Below are 13,815 nucleotides of genomic sequence, written 5' to 3' on the forward strand. Positions count from 1 at the left end.
ATCACCAAGCGCTCTGCACGCTGGTGACACAGGGCAAGACACGTGAGCTTCTTTTTCCTGTCATTTAATAATTACAGATTGTTTCTTCAGAGATTTGCCAAAACAAAAGAAAAGTGTTCCCTCTAATTTATTGTTATTCAAGAGCAGCCATGAATGAAATTGTTTTTAGGAAAAAGTGAAAGAATGTGGTAAAAATTGTGACACAATGACTTGCATTTATATAGCGCCTTTAACTCAGCCCCAGGCCCACATCCAGAGTGGAAATTGTTCAATTCACACTCATCATTAAATCAACTTCATCAACACCAGATATTTAAAAAATAATGAATGAAACGCACAGTTCAGCAATATACACTTAGTGGATCTGCGACGTGTGAAATGAGGAAATTAACTTGACCTCATTACATGCTTGGCAGCGATTCCCTGTCAAAAGAGCCATTAGGATTTTGCTGACTCTGCACTAATTCTCAACCAGAGTGACACTTTGTCATCACGTTGTGACCCTGAGTTCCAAGCTGGCAGTGAAATGTGCCGGCACAATGGCATATGTTTTCACATATAGGCTGTAACATCTTAAAAGAAAAACAGATCATTTTGACGTCTGCCACAAGTTATTCTTTAATCTCAGCAGTCAGGCACAAGTCTGAAAAGGCCAAGTTTCTCTAGTTTTCCTTTCTAACTCAAGTCACTCTGAGGCTATGGATTAACATGATGGCTCTTCTCTGCACCACCTCCAGAGTTTGGCTATTGCCCTTGTGTCTCGCTGACCAGGACTGGAGCACTGATTGTGGATTTATGGAATTGCTACGCAGTCTGAAAAAGCTAAGCACGTAGAATCATACAACACAGAAGGAGGTCATTCAGCCCATCGTGCCTGTGCTGGCTCTTTGAAAGAGCTGTCCAACTAGCTGCCCTTTCCCCATATCCCTGCAATTTTTTCCTTTTCAAGTATTTATCCGATTCCCTTTTGAAAGTTATTATTGAATCTGCTTCCACCGCCCTTTCAGGCAGTGCATTCGAGATCATAACAACTCGCTGCGTTAAAAAAAAATTCTCCTCATCTCCTCCTCTGGTTCTTTTGCCAATTATCTTAAATCTATGTCCTCTGGTTACCGACCCACCTTGTCTTCACTTTTGTCTGCTATTTTTGTATATTTGTCTAACTCGGTTGCAATTTTTCTCCTCACCTGTCACACTCATTGTTATTCATTACAAAACTATCTACTCCTCTGTCAAGGCACTTGTCTAAGACTTTAATTTTAAAAAAGAGCTCAGTAACTGGATGGCACAGTGGCTTAGACACTCTGCCACCTAGAATCAAATGCAGACCAGACTGATGGCATGAAAATCCCATGTGAAACGAGTTCAGGCAGTTTCAATCCAGCACCGCACAAAACTCAGAAAGATCACAGCTTGGCTGGTTTTATACTGGTGCAGTAGGGGAGCTCTTCTGAGGCACATTCTGGGGCAGAGTAGAGGGTTGCTTCACTCTGCAACTGGCCGTGCTATACCTGACCTTTGGAGTGCTTGAGGCTGAATTGGGAAGTTTCTATTCCCCAGCACTAACATCCCTCACCTTGATGAACACAAAATAATTCTTTTAAAAAAATAGCCAGTTCTGGTGCTGGAGTACTGGATTCCAGTATTGGACAAGTGGAACATAGTGTAGGACAGAAAACATAGAGAAACTCCATCATGAGTAGAACTCCCTTCATGATTAGATTTAGGCAATGTATCTGTGGCCTTGCACTTCTTTTGGTGGTGTGTATTATTACACCCGCAGCTCCCTGGCACCTGATTATTCTTCGTGTACGATTGTAGCCAATCTACTCAAACGTTGGGGGAATCATTTATGTTGTCACCCACTGTCCATGTATGCAGAATTTTCGACAAATGTAAGGAATCTTACAACACCAGGTTATAGTCCAACAGTTTTATTTGAAAATCACAAGCTTTCAGAGGCTTTCTCCTTCGTCAGGTGAGTGTCTCCGAAAGCTTGTGATTTTCAAATAAAACTGTTGGACTATAACCTGATGTTGTAAGATACCTTACATTTGTCCACCCCAGTCCATCACCGGCATCTCCACATCATGCAGAATTTTCAGCTGTGTTCACTGGATAACAATCAGGAAAGAGAATGCTGGCTGATTTCCCCCCCCCCCCGCAACCCGATCCCTCTCCCTTAGAGGAAATGAGGCCAACTATAGCACCCCAAGTGTTGCCCTGGCTGAGATTGGCTAACTCAGCACAGACTAGACTGAGTACCTTCAACCTTCTTGGTTGATATGCCTTAGTGCCACACCAGGGGTTCCATGCATTGATTATTCCAGTACATTCTGAACTTTACTGCTCTTAATTAGAACCATGTTACGAAAGGTTATGTTAAATGCTTTAATTACAATGTTAAAAAGACCATCTACTTTCGTCTTGAAAACCAACAGCTCTGAATCAATCTGAACAACTCCGATTCCAAAGATCACCGATCAATTCTGTGGTGATCACAACATTCCTGCTTCCTGCCTGTGACCAGGAGAGTGATTTCAACTGGCAGAAAGGCTCAGTAAACAGCCTTTCATTTGTTGTTCCATTATATCTGATGGGAAGCTTCTTAAAGAGATAGGTCCCGAAATTACTCGGAACGCAATACTGATGCTTACACCAGGACCGTGCCCATCAATTCCCTCTAAAGTTGGCAGGGTCAGTGGGTAGGGGCACCTTATTTGTGTGGCACTTGTGTCCTCCTGCTGCATTTCAGGCCCACTTCTGGCATCCACCTGCCCCATGCCCACAGAAATTGCGGTGTTGCTCTGCGTGTGAGAAGAGAAGGGGGTTACCCAGCCCCCCCCCCCCACTTGTGACCTAAGGGACTAATGTGACAAAGCTATTTTAACAACAAAATTTAAAGCTTTGGGGGTCCAGGCTGCTTTTCTCTCCTTTAAGATGCTCCTTAAAACCTATCTCTTTGACCTGAGCTGTTGGTCACCTGTTCTAATATCTCCTTATGTGGCTCAGTGTCAAATTTTGTTTGATAATCGCTCCTGTGAAGCACCTTGGGACGTTTTACTACATTAAAGGCGCTATATAAATGCAAGTTGATGTAATTGTTGTAATGTTACTAATGAACACGTTAATGGGTTAGTTTTAATTTCCTCTGTTTGCTGTTTTGACAAAAACCCATTTATTTGGAAACCTGCTCATTTGCCAATATTGTACAATACGATTGCAACCCCCAGAGAGATTTAGCTCTCCGAAAGGTGCGGTTCCTCTTCCAAACATAGTTCTGATGAAATCTCACGGTTGGATAGTTCCCGAGAAGTGACAGGGGTTGGCAACAGTGGAGTCCAGACCAGGCTAGGCACCACAGCCAAAAACACAAAGTACAGCGTGCAAGGACATGGAACTTGAGTCATTGACCTGTTTAATTCAAAAGGTTGGTTTTATTAGTAAATCTAATCACAGCGCTATCAGTGGTGTTGTTTATTTTGAATAAGGACAAAATAATAAAAACTATAAAGTTGATAGATTGTATTAGACAAGTTTAAGTGAATTCAATAGTCTTTCTTCCAATGCAGTTATTTAGTTTGATGTAAGTTCCTACTAGTATGTAAAAGGATTGGTATGTTTTGGGGCCTTTTCTGCCCTTCTTCCTCTAGACAGTTTAGCTTGCGTGTTTGAGACTAATAATGTAGCTGAGTTTTAGTTCCTTGCGGCCTTGTGAGCGGCGATGGTGGGGGGAGGGGGAGGGGGCGGGGAGAGCGGTGAATGTGAGGGATAGCGACAATTGGCAGCGTCTTGTGTTCTTTTAATTGGGGTCGGGAGGAGCATTCCCGCTCCACCCGGCTCCACATTCGGGTAAGTATATTTTTTAAAACTTACCTTGTTTGTTGCGGCCTACCAGGCGGTCCCCATGTAGGCCTGGCTTTCCTGAGTGCAGCCAGCACCAGCTGCCTCGGGCCAAACCAGTCCAGCAGTGGGGGGCCTCAAACAACCAATAGACCCTTATTTGCATATGCAAAGGACCTAACCTGTTTCAGGTGTGGGCACAGCACGGCGATTTTTTTGGCCAATATGCCAAGTGGCGCACTTCCAGCTCACAATGAACATGCGTAAAAAACATCGAATAATAATCATGGGAGATTTCAACTACCCCCAAATAAACCAGCAGGAAGAGGTAGGCGAAGGGGAAAAGGGAATGGAGCTTTTACAGTGTGTTCAGGACTCTTTCTTACCCAGTATGTAAGCATCCCAGCAAGAGGAATCACTGCTGGATCTAGTAATGGGAAATGAACCAGAGCAGATAAGAGAAGTAAGAGTATTGGTCACTTGTCCTAATGTCTCCTTCTTTGGCTCGGGGTCAATTTTTGTCTGATTACGCTCCTGTGAAGAGACTTGGGACATTTTACTATGTTAAAGGCACTATTTAAATGCAAGGTGTTGTTGACTGATGTATCGGTCAGTATAGGCAGCAGTTTCATCTCCTTTCCCGTTGACTATCATGACCCAGCTGCCCAATGTCACTGCCCTAATGCATTTCCCAACGTACAGAAGAACACTGATGGCTACTTGGGTGTTAGTAAGTGACCATGTTAGTGTTAAATGGTTTGATGTGTGAAGTCCTTGGCAGATTGTAAGTTGCAGCTTGATTCTGTGCCCTGCTGAAATACAGGAATGATTCAGATGCAAAGGAAGAGCTGTAAGATAGTGTGAAGGCTTATAATGGGCAATTGTAAACAATTTTACAACACCAAGTTATAGTCCAGCAATTTTATTTTAAATTCATAAGCTTTCGGAGGCTTCCTCCTTCCTCAGGTGAACGATGTCGAAATGAAATCCTCGAAATGAAATCGCATTTATAATTCACAGAACAATGCTTGGTGATTACAGACAGTTTTTTCAACTGCCCATTGCCAAGGCAATCAGTGTGCAGACAGACAGGTGTTACCTGCAAGGTCTCAGAATATACAAATCACCAAAAAAAACAACAAACAAAAAAAAACAGAGATAGAGAGGTAGAAACATAGAAAAGACAGCAACTGACCCGTTATATTAAAAACAGATAACATTTGTTCGCTGGTGGGGTAACGTGTAGCGTGACATGAACCCAAGATCCCGGTTGAGGCCGTCCTCATGGGTGCGGAACTTGGCTATCAATTTCTGCTCGACGATTTTGCGTTGTCGTGTGTCTCGAAGGCCGCCTTGGAGTACGCTTACCCGAAGGTCGGTGGATGAATGTCCATGACTGCTGAAGTGTTCCCCGACTGGGAGGGAACCCTCCTGTTTGGCGATTGTTGCGCGGTGTCCGTTCATCCGTTGTCGCAGCGTCTGCATGGTCTCGCCAATGTACCATGCTCTGGGGCATCCTTTCCTGCAACGTATGAGGTAGACAACGTTGGCCGAGTCACAGGAGTATGAACCATGCACCTGGTGGGTGGTGTCCTCTTGTGTGATGGTGGTATCTGTGTCGATGATCTGGCATGTCTTGCAGAGGTTACCGTGGCAGGGTTGTGTGGTGTCGTGGACGCTGTTCTCTTGAAAGCTAGGTAATTTGCTGCGAACGATGGTCTGTTTGAGGTTGGGTGGCTGTTTAAAGGCGAGTAGTGGAGGTGTGGGGATGGCCATAGCGAGGTGTTCGTCGTCATTGATGACATGTTGAAGGCTGCGGAGAACATGGCGTAGTTTCTCCGCTCCGAGGAAGTACTGGACGACAAAGGGTACTCTGTTGGTTGCGTCCCGCGTTAGTCTCCTGAGGAGGTCTATGCGATTTTTTGCTGTGGCCCGTCGGAACTGTCGATCGATGAGTCGAGCGTCATATCCCGTTCTTACTAGGGCGTCTTTCAGCGTCTGTAGGTGTCCATCGCGTTCCTCCTCGTCTGAGCAGACCCTGTGTATTCGCAGGGCCTGTCCATAGGGGATGGCCTCTTTGACGTGGTTAGGGTGGAAGCTGGAAAAGTGGAGCATCGTGAGGTTGTCTGTGGGCTTGCGGTAGAGTGAGGTGCTGAGGTGCCCGTCTTTGATGGAGATTCGTGTGTCCAAGAAAGAAACTGATTCTGAGGAGTAGTCCATGGTGAGCTTGATGGTGGGATGGAACTTGTTGATGTTGTCGTGTAGTCTCTTTAGTGATTCCTTGCCGTGGGTCCATAGAAAGAAAATGTCGTCGATGTATCTGGTGTATAGTGTTGGTTGGAGGTCTTGTGCAGTGAAGAAGTCCTGCTCGAACTTGTGCATGAAAATGTTGGCGTATTGGGGTGCGAATTTGGTCCCCATGGCTGTTCCGTGTGTTTGGGTAAAGAACTGGTTATCGAAGGTGAAGACATTGTGATCCAGGATGAAGCGGATGAGTTGTAGGATGGCGTCCGGAGATTGGCTGTTGTTGGTGTTGAGTATTGATGCTGTCGCAGCGATGCCGTCATCGTGGGGGATACTGGTGTATAGTGCCGAGACGTCCATCGTGGTGAGAAGTGTTCCTGGTTCAACTGGTCCGTGGGTGCTGAGTTTTTGTAGGAAGTCTGTAGTGTCGCGACAGAAGCTGGGGGTTCCCTGTACGATGGGTTTCAGGATGCCCTCGATGTATCCAGAGAGGTTCTCACACAGGGTTCCGTTGCCTGATACGATAGGGCAGGCAGTAAATGTGGAACAGGTTGATGGAGAACACTTTGTAACGTGGAATCCTGGGCCACCTATCTGGTACATGATACTGTTTTGTAATCTTACCTTGGCAGGTTCCTTGCAGTGTTCCTTCTTCTCAATATCACATCCAATTTGACAGCCAACATTAGGCTGTTATGAATATCATGATGTTAAGAAACAGAAATAAAGATGGGCATGTAATAAACTGAAAACAGAGATGCAGCCTGAGGCAGTGATGCGGCGAGAATGACAAGCGTTATCAATCCCACAAATAGGTGTGGAGGAATGAGATGATTAAGTCAATTATTCAGGCTATTTACTTGCTAATGCATACCTGTATTGAGAAGTTAATTACACAACAAATCACAGACAGTTTAGTGGTTTTGATATGAAATTCAAATGATCTTTCTCCTTTACTGTACTAGCTTATGTAAGCTGACACCCAGCACAGTACCGAGAGCTGCATTGTCAGGGGTACTGTCCTTTGAATCATAGAATAGAATAGAATCACAGAATCATACAGCGCATGAGGACATTCGGCCCATCGTACCTATGCTGGCTCTTTGAAAGAGCTATCCAATTAGCCCCACTCTCCCCCCCCCCCCCCCCCCCGCTCTTTCCCCATAGCCCTGCAAATTTTTCCTTTTCAAGTATTTTTTTTAAGATGAGATGTTAAGCCAAAGTCCTATCTGCCTGTTCTGATGGTTTGAGTGGACATTAAAGAAGAGCAGCGGAGTTCTCCCCGGTGTCCTGGCCACCATTTATCCCTCAACCAACATCATCAAAACAGGTTAACTCGTCATTCATCTCATTTGCAAGACTAGAAGTGCTAAGTGACACAACACACCCATCGATTTAGCAGAAAATACCATCCTGACATTCAAGAGTTCAGGACAAGCCAGTACAAAGTCCACTGACCACAGGAACAGCAGAGCGGACAAAAGCTTGCAGCTCTGTGCATGAAAAAGAGAGCCAAGCAAGGGATGTAATAAAAAGAATTGATCTTCATTGCTGGGGTTTTGTCAGGGTGGACAGCTCTCTCGCATTTGGCAGGAGACTCCTATCCTCCCACCTCAGGGTCACAACATCCCACATGGATGCACTGCACTGATAGTTCTCAGCACCTCTCATGACTTCTATTGCTGGGGAATGAGAACAAGAGAATTCAATAGAGTTAGGGCCATCCCAGTATTCAATGCACTAGTGAAGTCCCTCTTAAAACTAGAGGCTCGAATTGATTGTTGGTGATAGTAGGAGACAATCACTCAATAGGACCGATTTTCACCTTGGGTGGACATCAGCCGGGTGCTGGGCAGTGCGAGCTTGCCTTCCGCCCAATGTCCTCAGTGGCGTCCTCCATTTTGACGGCCAGGTCGTATCTGCATAATGTCGGCGACCTGCATTGGTGTTCCTCCTGGCCCCACAAAAATCTTAGATTTACTTGTTTCCAGAGCAGCCTGCAGCAGTCCTTTAAGGACCACTGGTTAGACTGCTCAATCCCTAGTACCAGTGGGCAGAGCGTGCGCAGTGCATGTCCTGCTCATTGCGAGCTCAAAATTGTATCGGGGACGTACAACTGGTGGAGGACCCTGATTTGCATATTATGAGTCGGCTCCCACCAGAAACAGGCAGATGCCTGGGCCACCCTTGTGAAGGCTCCAACAAAAATTCCAGTGTGTAGCTGGAACAAGGATGTGTTCAACCCCATGATTTTCGGAGTGCTACCACCCCATTCCAGCCCGGAAATGGGGACAAAAATCACCCCTCAATGTGTTCATCTGACATTCCTCTGCTATTTGAGGCTTTAACCTAAACAACAGGCTAATTATTCCGTTAAAACAATGGATAGAAGAATGTCATGAGAATGTGTTAGGCATTTGTCTGCTAATATACACAAGTCATTTCTGGACTAATAAGTCCTTTGTTCTGCCTGATGTGCTCTGTTCCAGGGATAGTACAGGCAAAGCTCATTATTACTATTCAGTTACACTTTCTGCTGTCGCTATCCTATCAGTAAATTCAGAATTTGTTTCCAGTGGGGACATTGGATTGGCCAGAAACTCTATTGCATCAACGATGTGGGTGATTGGCTGATAATTGGCCTATCTTGTAAGGGATCTTAGTGGAGCCTGACTGGCCACAAGCCAATAATAACACAGTATTTATAATGTGGAGATGCCGGTGATGGACTGGGGTTGACAATTGTAAACAATTTTACAACACCAAGTTATAGTCCAACAAATTTATTTTAAATTCCACAAGCTTTCGGAGGCTTCCTCCTTCGTCAGGTGAACGGTGTGGAAATGAAATTTTCGAATCCTTCGCATTTGAAAAACACAGAACAATGCCTGGTGACCACAGAACAATGCCGGGCAGTAATCACCAGGCATTGTTCTGTGTTTTTCAAATGCGAAGGATTCGAAAATTTCATTTCCACACCGTTCACCTGACGAAGGAGGAAGCCTCCGAAAGCTTGTGGAATTTAAAATAAATTTGTTGGACTATAACTTGGTGTTGTAAAATTGTTTACAACAGTATTTATAAACATGGCAATGGCTTGCTATTTAAAGGGGCAGGCGTGGTTTATGAAGAAGTGCTTTGCACAGTGCAGTTATGAAAATCGTGTTGAAACATGATACTTGTGCACTTGTGACAAAAATGGTGCCTGGCTCTCCTTCCTCAAAGATAAAAGGTTTGGCAAACATGTTTTCATACCAATTTTCAAGAAGTCTCTCCAGAATCACATGAACATCTGAGGGAGATGCTGTCAGGCTCAAGAAAATCCTGGACACTCCCCAGCACTTGGCAGCATATTATAGACATGGCCTTCGGCTCTGATCATTTATTGGTGTATCAGTCTTTGGGAATGTAAGAGACACTCAGTAAACTGCCCTTTGTTTTTCATAAACCCATCTAATGAATCATTTCCCACACACATCGAAACTCAGTTAAAAAACAGCAGCTAACAAGGAAAATATGAGGACACAGATTATCTGATTTGTTTAACTAATGAGACATGGAAAGCCATTGGCATGGAACTGAGCAACAGTTTGCTATCTCCTTGGGGAAAAGGATGCATGTTGCACACTAATCATTGCAATCTGCCCTCAATATGATGCAACACTTCCCCAGTGCGATGAATATTCAGCTTGTCAGAAGGTCCTTGAATGACTGAAGGCTAGTGCTCTGGTTTAAGTCAGCTCTGTGTTTATACTTTCCTTCTTTTGATGCTCCTCATTCTTTCCCTTCATGCTTCAATGTTGACAGGCAAGACTGGAAGGCCTTGGTCGTTCCTTGGTGCCATATTCCAATCAGCCCACTCCGCCAGCCAGAACTCACAGCCGGCCAAAATGAAGGCCATCGATCATGTCCCAAGTCGCAGGGACAGGGTCATTAGCATTGCTGAGGTGGACATATCAGTGCCACCAGCCCCAATTGAGGCCTGGAAATTCGGTGGGGCTCCACGGCTCCAACGCAGCAGCTGCAGCCTAGGAAGGGCCTCATAGGAACAGAACGGCCCCAGCTCTACAGCTCCCAAAGGAGCTATTGAGCTATTCATTCAAGATAATCAGTCCCCTCCAGAATAGGTTACCTGCTTTCTTCGGCATTCTGGGACCTTTACTCGGCCCATAAGGCATACTGGGTAGAATTTCCTGGGGAAGTCCGGGAGCTATGCCAGCTGTACACCCATGTATTAAGGCGGGGGAGGTAAATCTGTCCCCGTCTTCCTCTCCGTGGGATGGAATCAAGTTGCACCCCATTTTCTGCTACCCCTCACCCACCCCTTCGTCAACATTGCCTGAGATGTGCCCATCGCAAGGACAGAATTTTGGCCCCTTGACTAGTTCATCTGTTTTAGTGGTGTTTGCTGAAGGATAAATATTGGCCTGGACTCCTCCCTCCTCTTCAAATAGCACCATGGGATCTTTTACATCTACATGAACAGGCAGTTTAACATCTCATTGGAAAGACGGCACCTTTGACAGTACAGCACTCCCTCAGGTACCGCACTGGGAGCGTCAGCCTAGATTTTATGCTACCAGTCTCAGGAGTGGGACTTGAACCCACAACCTTCTGACTCAGAAGCGAAAGTGCTACCCACTGAGCCACGACTGACACCTAATTACATAGGAACAGGAGTCAAAATGACACGGCTCTAAAATAAAAATAAAACAGTCGAAAGTCAATGACTCCGACCGAGAGAATCCAACATAAAAATCAGAAAGGTGGCTCCTATCTGAGGGGGGCTGTGCGCAAGGATTAAAGCCCACTGATCGTGGGTGCTGCTTAACTTGGGCCCCCTCCAAGCAGAGACCCAGGAAATTGAGACAGGAAGCATGGTGATGCCACACCCACCTCATTTGCATGGCTATTGAATATTAATGCCAGCTCCAGGTACAAACACTACGCCCATCCTTGATTTGGGGTGGGAGGTGGGGGGGTCCCCTGGAGGTATGGAGGTAACACAAAGGGCAGAGACCTGGTGTAATGGCTCTTTGCCCCCTTTCCTTTGTTTGGAAAATCAGCCCAAAAGTGTTGTGTTGACAGTGGTATCACCAATTATGCCCCTAAAATAAATACACAATTACCTTATGTGCAAATTGCATTGCAAAACAGAACCTAGCTACTGTAACTCATAATCTGCAACCAGTAAGGACCACACAGATTACTTTTAACCAACAGATGTTGGTACTAGCTGCATCTCTACTGCAACCTGCATCATTACTGCAACCTGTGTAACTGATTGTTTAGAGCACTGTAGAAGAAAGACTTGCATTTGTCCAGCGCCTTTCACAACCTCAGGACGTCCCAAAGCGCATCGTAGCCAATGAAGTAGAAGTGAAGAGAATTAAACAAAGACAAACTTGGAGACCAAGCAATCCAATGGATAAGTAGCCCCATCATTGACAGCAATTCATTTATTACATAGAATGTACAGCACAGAAACAGGCCATTCAGCCCAACAGGTCCATGCCGGTATTTATGCTCCACACAGTATTGGACTCTTACAGCTGCTGGAGAGGAGACTTTAATCCCAATATGTGGAGATGCCGGTGATGGACTGAGGTTGACAAATGTAAACAATCTTACAACACCAGGTTATAGTCCAACAATTTTATTTGAAATTCACAAGCTTTCGGAGGCTTCCTCCTTCGTCAGGTGAATGTCAGGAAATCCTTGAACGTTTCGCATTTATATTCAGAGAACAATACCTGGTGATTACAGATAATCTTTCCAACTGCCCGTTGTCAAGGCAATCAAAGTGTTCAGACAGAGAGGTGTTACCTACAGGACCACCGAATATACAAACGGCCAGAACACAAAACAGAGAGAGAGAGGGAGAAACATCCAAAAGGAAGAGAAAGACAGAAAATGACCCGTTGAATTAAAAACAGATAACTTTTATTCGCTGGTGGGGTTACGTGTAGCGTGACATGAACCCAAGATCCCGGTTGAGGCCGTCCTCATGGGTGCGGAACTTGGCTATCAATTTCTGCTCGACGATTTTGCGTTGTCGTGTGTCTCGAAGGCCGCCTTGGAGTATGCTTACCCGAAGATCGGTGGCTGAATGTCCTTGACTGCTGAAGTGTTCCCCGACTGGGAGGGAACCCTCCTGTTTGGCGATTGTTGCGCGGTGTCCGTTCATCCGTTGTCGCAGTGTCTACATGGTCTCGCCAATGTACCATGCTCCGGGGCATCCTTTCCTGCAACGTATGAGGTAGACAACGTTGGCCGAGTCACAGGAGTATGAACCATGTACCTGGTGGGTGGTGTCCTCTTGTGTGATGGTGGTATCTGTGTCGCTGATCTGGCATGTCTTGCAGAGGTTGCCGTGGCAGGGTTGTGTGGTGTCGTGGACGCTGTTCTCCTGAAAGCTGGGTAATTTGCTGCGAACGATGGTCTGTGACTCAGCCAACGTTGTCTACCTCATACGTTGCAGGAAAGGATGCCCCGGAGCATGGTACATTGGCGAGACCATGCAGACACTGCGACAACGGATGAACGGACACCGCGCAACAATCGCCAGACAGGAGGGTTCCCTCCCAGTCGGGGAACACTTCAGCAGTCAAGGACATTCAGCCATCGATCTTCGGGTAAGCATACTCCAAGGCGGCCTTCGAGACACACGACAACGCAAAATCGTCGAGCAGAAATTGATAGCCAAGTTCCGCACCCGTGAGGACGGCCTCAACCGGGATCTTGGGTTCATGTCACGCTACACGTAACCCCACCAGCGAATAAAAGTTATCTGTTTTTAATTCAACGGGTCATTTTCTGTCTTTCTCTTCCTTTTGGATGTTTCTCCCTCTCTCTCTCTCTGTTTTGTGTTCTGGCCGTTTGTATATTCGGTGGTCCTGTAGGTAACACCTCTCTGTCTGAACACTTTGATTGCCTTGACAACGGGCAGTTGGAAAGATTATCTGTAATCACCAGGTATTGTTCTCTGAATATAAATGCGAAACGTTCAAGGATTTCCTGACATTCACCTGACGAAGGAGGAAGCCTCCGAAAGCTTGTGATTTTCAAATAAAATTGTTGGACTATAACCTGGTGTTGTAAGATTGTTTACATTTGTCAACCTCAGTCCATCACCGGCATCTCCACATATTGGGATTAAAGTCTCCTCTCCAGCAGCTGTAAGAGTCCAATACTGTGTGGAGCATAAATACCGGCATGGACCTGTTGGGCTGAATGGCCTGTTTCTGTGCTGTACATTCTATGTAATAAATGTAATCCCAATAGTCTGGCCTTTTTTCAAATTTAGATTCTATTGGTGAACAGATAGCATGCCAACCCACTGTGCCACCTGGTACCCCCCCCATATTATATTTTTATAAGTGCCATTTGTTTTTTTATTTCAAAATATACTTTATTTCATAAAATTTAAAGATACCACAAATCCAAGGCGATACAATTCAAAACAATACAACACGGATCGTACACAATACTATCCAATATTACAATTTAAACATAGTACATATCTTATAATACATGGTGTGCAATACAGGGTGGAGTGGCCTTACACGATGGCCTTTCCCCATCGCGCCTTTGCGTAGGTCGCACCTCGCTTCAGTGCGTCCCGCAGCATGTACTCCTGGACCTTGGAGTGTGTCAGTCGGCAATACTTGGTCGTGGACAGCTCCTTGGACCAAAGGGCCTCCTTCACTGGGTTGAGGGTCTTCCAGC

At 45.5% G+C, this 13,815-nt stretch overlaps 1 long non-coding RNA gene across 1 annotated transcript in view; it reads left to right on the forward strand.

Annotated features, from left to right (window-relative positions):
* Positions 1-4: 4 nt before the first annotated feature.
* Positions 5-13,815, forward strand: part of LOC137307157 (uncharacterized) — a 70,647-nt gene continuing 56,836 nt past the window's right edge. Inside the window, exons 1-2 of the long non-coding RNA XR_010959057.1 lie at positions 5-42; positions 3,234-3,430. This is a non-coding gene — a long non-coding RNA (uncharacterized lncRNA). The remainder of the gene's footprint in view (positions 43-3,233; positions 3,431-13,815) is intronic.

Source organism: Heptranchias perlo, chromosome X, assembly GCF_035084215.1.
Source record: "Heptranchias perlo isolate sHepPer1 chromosome X, sHepPer1.hap1, whole genome shotgun sequence".
Lineage (NCBI taxonomy): Eukaryota > Metazoa > Chordata > Chondrichthyes > Hexanchiformes > Hexanchidae > Heptranchias > Heptranchias perlo.